Raw genomic sequence first — 7,893 nt, 5'->3', positions numbered from 1 at the left:
TCAATTCTCCCATGCCTGAAGGCAGAGGTGGGTTTTGAGAAGTTTACGGAAGGCAAGGAGGGTGGGGGCAATTCTGATCTCTGGGGGGAGTTTGTTCCAGAGGGCCGGGGCTGCCACAGAGAAGGCTCTTCCCCTGGGTCCTGCCAAATGACATTGTTTAGTCGACGGGACCCGGAGAAGGCCAACTCTGTAGGACCTAACCGGTCGCTGGGATTCGTGCGGCAGAAAGCGGTCCCGGAGATATTCTGGTCCAATGCCATGAAGGGCTTTATAGGTAGTAACCAACACTTTGAATTGTGACCAGAAACTGATCGGTAACCAATGCAGACTATGGAGTGTTGGTGAAACATGGGCATACTTGGGAAAGCCCATGATTGCTCTCACAGTTGCATTCTGCACGATCTGAAGTTTCAAAACACTTTTCAAAGGTAGCCCCATGTAGAGAGCGTTACTGTAGTCGAACCTCGAGGTGATGCGGGCATGAGTGACTGTGAGTAGTGAGTCCCGGTCCAGATAGGGTCGCAACTGGTGCACCAGGCAAACCTGGGCAACCTGTCAGGACATGTAGAGAAATTGATGTTGCAGGTAGATAGTTAGGGAAATCCAGCTAAATGACATTTGCTATCCTGGTATTTTGTCTCCATAAACGGCTAGGAAATATCACCCATAAGTATGGAGTTTAGTCCCATTCAAGACTGATGAGGGATGTGGTGGCTCAGTGGCTAAGATGCCGAGCTTGATGATCAGAACTATCGGTGGTTTGAATCCCTAGCAATGCTTAATAGAGTGAGCTCTATTTACTTGTCCCAGCTTCTGCCAACCTAGCAGTTTGAAAGCCCGTAAAACATGTAAGTAAAAAAATATAAGTAGAAAAATAGGGACCTTTGGTGGGAAGGTAACAGCGTTCCATGGGAATGCCCATGATAGCTCTCACAGCTGCATTCTGCACGATCTGAAGTTTCTGAACACTTTTCAAAGATAGCTCCATGTAGAGAGCATTGCAGTAATCGAACCTTGGGGTGATGAGTGCATGAGCAACTGTGAACAATGACTCCCTGTCCAAGTAGGGTCGCAACTGGTGCACCAGGTGAACCTGGGCATACGCCCTCCTCGCGACAGCCGATAGATGATGTTCCAATGTTAGCTATGGATTGAGGAGGACGCCCAAGTTGCGAACCCTCTCTGAGTGGGTCAATAATTCCCCCCCCAGGGTAATGGATGGACAGATGGAATTGTCCTTGGGAGGAAAAACCCACAGCCTGGATTGAGTTTGAGCTTGTTGACACCCATCCAGACCCCAACAGCCTCCAGGCACCAGCACATCACTTCCACTGCTTCGTTGACTGGACATTGGGTGGAGATGTATAACTGGGTATTGTTCTGGTTTCTGGTAAAAATTTAGCAATTACAAATAACTCTTATTAAATGCATCATTTCATGAATAAAAAACTCCATTTATTTCTCTGCTCTCCTGTAATTCAAAACACATTCCATACAGGCAGTCGGTCCGTTATCTCTCTTTGCTGCATTCCTAACATTCCTTCTCCTGCTCCACTTAACAAGATTTATTTTCCTAACAGCATAACTTTGAAAAACAGCAGAACTGAATGTTAACAACACAGAAAACTTTTGCTTACTTTAGCGCAGCAAAAAAACACATCCATGTTCCCTTCGGCAACATTGAAACTCCACCCTTCTTCTCCACTGACCCCCTGACGTGTCAAATACATCACTAAAGTATTTAACCCATTCCTCTCCTTAATATCTTCTTCCAGACCTCTGTTCTCTATGTTTTTGGGCCCTTCGGAATTTAGGGTTAAGCCAGCGAGTGTCTGATTCTCCCTCGCTAGATCCTGAACTCATAGCCCCATCCTGTGGCTGGCCTCTCACTTGTTCTACTACCTGTAACCCTGGGCCCCACACTAATTCATAAACACTATCTGAATCTGAGTCCTCAATATCTTCATCATCCTCCAACTGATCAGGACTATGTACAACAGGTATCATCAGCATATTGATGATACCTCACCCCATGCCCTTGGATGATCTCACCCAGTGGTTTCATGTAGATATTAAATAGCAATGGGGAGAGGACAGACCCCTGAGGCACCCCACAAGGGAGAGGCCTAGAGGTCGACCTCTGACCCCCCACTAACACTGACTGCGACCAACTGGAGAGGTAGGAGGGGAACCACTGAAGAACAGTGCCTCCCAATCCCAACCCCTCCAGCCAGTGCAGAAGGATACCATGGTCGATGGTATCGAAAGTCGTTGAGAGGTCAAGAAGCACCAGGACAGAGGACAAGCCCCTGTCCCGGGCCCGCCAGAGATCATCCATCAATGCAACCAAAGCAGTTTCCGTGCTGTAGCCGGGCCTGAAACCAGACTGCTGAGGGCCTTCGGCTTCTTCCAAGGACTGCTGCAGTTGGAGTGCCCCCACCTTCTCAACAACCTTCCCCATAAAGGGAAGGTTGGAGACTGGACGGTAGTTGTTGAGCACGGCTGGGTCCAGGGAAGGCTTCTTGAGGAGGGGGCGCACAAGTGCCTCCTTATAAGGAGCCGGGAAGGACCCCCTCCCCAAAGAAGCATTGACAATCTCCTGGACCCAGCTCCATGTCACCTCTCGGCTGGCCAAAACCAACCAAGAGAGACACGGATACAGTAAACAGGTGGCGGAGCTCACAGCGCCAATGACCTTGTCCACTTCATCAGATGTCACCAAGTCAAACTCCTTCCAGATGGATGGGCAAAGACGTTTAGCCCCAGTCACCTTGACTGACTCATTGTCAGTCGACTCTGCTATACAATTGGAGTGGACGTCCGCCCGGATCCGAGCGACTTTATCAGCAAAAAATGAGTTAAATTCCTCGGCACTGCCCTGCAAGGGCTCCTCAACCCCCCTTGATTTAGAAGGGAGCGGGTCACCCTAAACAGGGCGGCTGGGCGGGATTCTGCTGATGCAATCAAGGTGGCATGGTACGTGCATCTTGCCGCCTTGAGCGCCACTTTATAGGTCTTAATAAAAGCTCTCACAAGTGTTCGATCAGATTCAGACTTACTCTTTCTCCATCGCTTCTGTAGACGTCTCTTCTGGCGTTTCAACTCCCGGAGCTCCTTGTTGAACCATGGAGCTCTACGGGGTCTAGTGCCACAGAGAGATCGCAATGGTGCAATTCGGTCAAGTGCCTCCACTGCAGCCTTGTTCCAGGCCTCAGCAAGAGACTCCGCCGAGCTGTGGATGAGTGAATCTGGTAGAACCCCAAGCGCCCTCTGAAAGCCCTCTGGGTCCATCAGGCGTCTGGGACGGAACCTCCTAATCCAGGGGTCCCCAAACTTTTTACACAGGGGGCCAGTTCACTGTCCCTCAGACTGTTGGAGGGCCGGACTATTAAAAAAACCCTGCAGGTTTTCTTAATGCCGCCACCTTGAGGGAGGATTGGACGGCGTAGAAGTCGAATTAAATAAATAAATAAATAATAAATAAATAAATCATGCCTTCCCACAAGAGTGGAGGAGGTGAAGTGGAGCAAGTCCCCAACTCCTTGCCGAGTTTTCTCTTTCTTTCTTTCTTTCTTTCTTTCTTTCTTTCTTTCTCTCTTCCTTCCACTCCTTTATTCCTCTCTCTCTCTTTCTCTCTCTGTCACTTTCTTTCTCTCTCACTCACTCACTCACTTTCTTTGTATCTCTCCCTCTTCCTTTCTCTCTCCCTCTTCCTTTCTCTCTCCCTCTCTATTCCTTTCTTTCTCTCTCTTTCTCTCTGTCCCTCTTTCTCTCTCTTGCTTTCTTTCTCTCTCAATCATAATCTTTCTATCTCTTCCTCTTCCTTTCTCTCTCTCTCTATCTCTCCCTCTTTCTTTCTCTCTCTCTCTCTTGCTTTCTTTCTCTGTTCCTCTTTCTCTCTTTCTCTCTCTCTCTCTCTCTCTTGATTTCTTCCTCTCACTCACTCACTCTATCTCTCCCTCTTCCTCTCTCCCTCTCTATCTCTCCCTTTCTTTCTCTCTCTCTCTGTCCCTCTCTCTCTTGCTTTCTTTCTCTCTCACTCTTTCCCTTGTTTTCTTTTTTCTCTCTCTCTCACTATCTCTTTCTCTCTCTCTTTCTCTCTGTCCCTCTCACTTGATTTTTTTCTCTCTCACACTCACTATCTCTCCCTCTTCCTCTCTCCCTCTCTATCTCTCCCTTTCTTTCTCTCTCTCTCTGTCCCTCTCACTTGATTTTTCTCTCTCTCTCACTCTTTCTCTCTTGCTTTCCTTCTCTCTCTTGTTCTCTCTTGTTCTCTCTCTTGCTATCTCTATTTCTCTATTTCACCCAAGGAACCTGCAGTGATGGCTGCCGGCGGGAGAAGGAAAGGGAGCCGTGGTCACCCCCACCGCTGCGGATGGGCGGGTGCCGAACCTCTCAGTTGTGGCATCTCCGCTCCCATCCCCCTGCCAGCCCACAAGGGGATAGGGAGTGCGCGCGCACGCGCAACATTCAGAATTAGAAAAACCTTCGCCATTCAAAAAAAGAAAAACTTTAGCCGGCCTCACACTTTCCTTGCTCCCTGCTCCCAACTCCAATGCCCGGTTCCATGCAAAATCTCGTGTGCTGCAGCGGGCCACATAAATTGCCTCAGCTGGCCGCATCCGGCCCCTGGGCCACAGTTTGGGGACCGCTGTCCTAATCGGTTCTGCCTCCCTGTGGGGAAGGATTGCAGTCAGGAAATCAAACCACAGTAGAAAATGGTCTGACCATGACAAAGGCAATGCTTCTAAGCCCCTTAGTCTCAGACCATTAATCAATTGCTCTGAGAGGAATACCATGTCGGGTGTGTGTGTCCCCTCATGAGTTGGACCCTGAACTACTTGGGTCAGGTCCATGGTTGTCATGGTGGCCATGAACTCCTGTGCCAGTCCAGAGGAACCGCCAAGTGACGGCAGATTGAAGTCCCCCAGGACAATAAGCCCGGAGAACTCCACTGCCAACCCAGCCACCTCCTCGAGCAGCACAGGCAAGGCTGTTGACACGCAGCTGGGAGGCAAGTACGTGAGTAACAAACCCACCTGAACCCCTAGGTCCAACTTCACAAGGAGGGACTCACAACCCGCAATCTCAGGGGCAACGAGTCTACACAGGTGAAGGTTCTCCTTGGCTACAATAGCCTTGGGGTCAAGGCTGATGCCATACCTGAAACCCAGCTGGGCATATTTCTGAGCGAGGATCTCCTCCCTGGCCCAGCCAGGTTTCAGTCACACATGCCAGATCGGTCTCCTCATCCGGGATTTGATTACGACCGATCTGGCATTGAGTAGCAGCAGCTTGAGCCCAGGGCCCAGATTACACTCCTCACCAGTACCCCGGGCTGAGCTAACGGGACCAAAACAGAGGATCGCTTTTAAGCAGTAAGTAATCAAGAGTAATACATAGTGAAAATTGAGAATTCTGAACCAAAATTCTATCTTTGCCTCCCAGAACTGCCTCCCATTGCTGATCTCCCACTGACCAATCAGGTTCAAGCAAATTGTTTTCAGAAGGGTCACTTCAAGTGAGGTTGGTATACAGCAGTTATTTTCACTTTCCCCCAATCATTCCCCCTCCCATCCACCATCCCCAGCATTCTTAGCAGATTGTCTGTCAGCCCTGGATGCATGGGTAGTATTCAGCCAATTCTATCCAGATAGAGTGAACTGGTAGCGCTGACTGTCGGTGGCCTCGCCCACCCAGTGTGATGTAAGCACATCATATTTTTGAGGCTGTGCGCATGAGTGGAAGGCTTTGCGCAGGCGCACCCTCACATTTGCAAACTGGTAGGGAAGATAAGTGAATACCATCCCTGCCTGGAGGCCATCTCCAGGGCTGCCACATTTAGTACTGTGGGGAAATGGGAGGGTAGTTGCATGGAGTTGTTGGAGAGATATAGCCATAATTACATTCTTTTCTCTGGACATCAATGACATTCTGTGGAAGTGATGTGTCGGTGCCTGGGGGCTGTTGTGGTCTGGATGGGTGTCAACAGACTCAAACCCAACCCTGAGAAGATGGAGTGGCTGTGGGTTTTGCCTGCCAAGGACAATTCCATCTGTCCATCCATTACCCTGGGGGGGAGATTGAGCCCCTCAGAGAGGGTCCACAACTTGGGAGTCCTCCTCAATCCACAGCTAACATTAGAGAACCATCTTTCAGCTGTGGTGAGGAGGGCGTATGCCCAGGTTAGCCTGGTGCACCAGTTGCGGCCCTATTTGGATAGGGAGTCACTCATGCCCTCATCAATTCGAGATTCAATTACTGCTACGCTTTCTACATGGGGCTACCTTTGAAAAGTGTTCAGAAACTTCAGATGGTGCAAAATGCAGCCGCAAGAGCTATCATGGGCTTTCCTAAATATGCCCATGTATTATCAGCACTCTGTGACCTGCACTGGCTGCCAATCAATTTCCAGTCACAATTCAAAGTGTTGGTTATGACTTTTAAAGCCCTACATGGCATCGGACCAGAATACCTTCAGGACCACCCTCTGCCACAGGAATCCCAGCGACCGATTAGGTCCCACAGAGTGAGCCTTCTCTGGGTCCCATCGATGAAACAATGATGCTTGGTGGGAGCTAGGGGAAGAGCCTTCTCTGTGGTGGCCCGGCCCCCACCCTCCTTGCCTTTCGCAAGCTCTTGAAAACCCACCGATGTTGCCTGGCTTGGGGAAACTGATATACCCCTAGCTGTTTTATTTCATGCATGGTTGTTTGGATTGTATGACTGTTTTTTATAATTGGTTATTTATAAATGTTTTTAATATTATATTTGTATTTGTATTATTTGTTGTGAGCTGTTCCGAGTCCTCCGAGAGGGGAATCATACAAATCTAATAAATTATTATTAATTATTATAATTCAGCCTGCACCTGGAGAGGCGTGACTGGGGAACATCTCCAGTTGCAATGGTGGATTGATTGGACCATGTGATGAAAATGTGGGAGCAGTGCTTTGAATTTCCTTTGGGTGGGGAAAACCTGGAAGCTTTGAGTTGGGTTTTCCCAGAAGCATGAAATCTCTAATAAAATGGAACTTGGAGGAACTTCCAGTCTTTTCCCTTTTTTTGCCCAAAGATTTTTTTTATTTTTTCTCCAACAATCCATACATAAATCCATATACCTTTTAAAAGAACTCCTTAATGACTTTAGAAGATCTTTTGGAATTGAAGTACATGAGGAAGGAAATAATTAAAAATGGAGAAGATATCAGAAGAAAAGAAGAGACATATAAATGAAAATTATGATGAAGAGGGAAAGAATGAAACATTGATTAATGACTATGTTGATGAATATATTGATACTTATAATGATTCCACTGGGTCTTCTAATCCAAACTCCTGTTTGAGCAGGAAACTCTATAACATTGCAATGGTGGTGAATATAATAATAATAATAATAATAATAATAATAATAATAATTATTATTATTATTATTATTATTATTATTATTTATTAGATTTGTATGCCGCCCCTCTCCGAAGACTCGGGGCGGCTCACAACAATAATAAAAACAATATTATAGTAGAACAAATCTAATATTAAAAAACATATAAAACCCTATCATTATTTAAAAAACCAAACAACACATTCATACCAAACATAAAACAAAGTACAAAAGAGCCTGGGGAAAAGGTGTCTCAACTCCCCCATGCCTGGTGGTATAAGTGAGTCTTGAGTAGTTTATGAAAAGACAAGGGGGGCAATTCCGGGGGGAGTTGATTCCAGAGGGCCAGGGCTGCCACATAGAAGGCTCTTACCCTGGGGCCCACCAAACGACATTGTTTAGTCGACGAGACCCAGAGAAGGCCAACTCTATGGGACTTTATCGGTCGCTGGGATTCATGCGGTAGCAGGCAGTTCCGGAGTATCTGTAGCTTGGGTACAAGATGAAGG

The sequence above is a fragment of the Erythrolamprus reginae genome, chromosome 2 (genome assembly GCF_031021105.1).
Source record: "Erythrolamprus reginae isolate rEryReg1 chromosome 2, rEryReg1.hap1, whole genome shotgun sequence".
Taxonomy (NCBI): Eukaryota; Metazoa; Chordata; class Lepidosauria; order Squamata; family Dipsadidae; genus Erythrolamprus; species Erythrolamprus reginae.
This window is presented reverse-complemented; position numbering follows the sequence as displayed.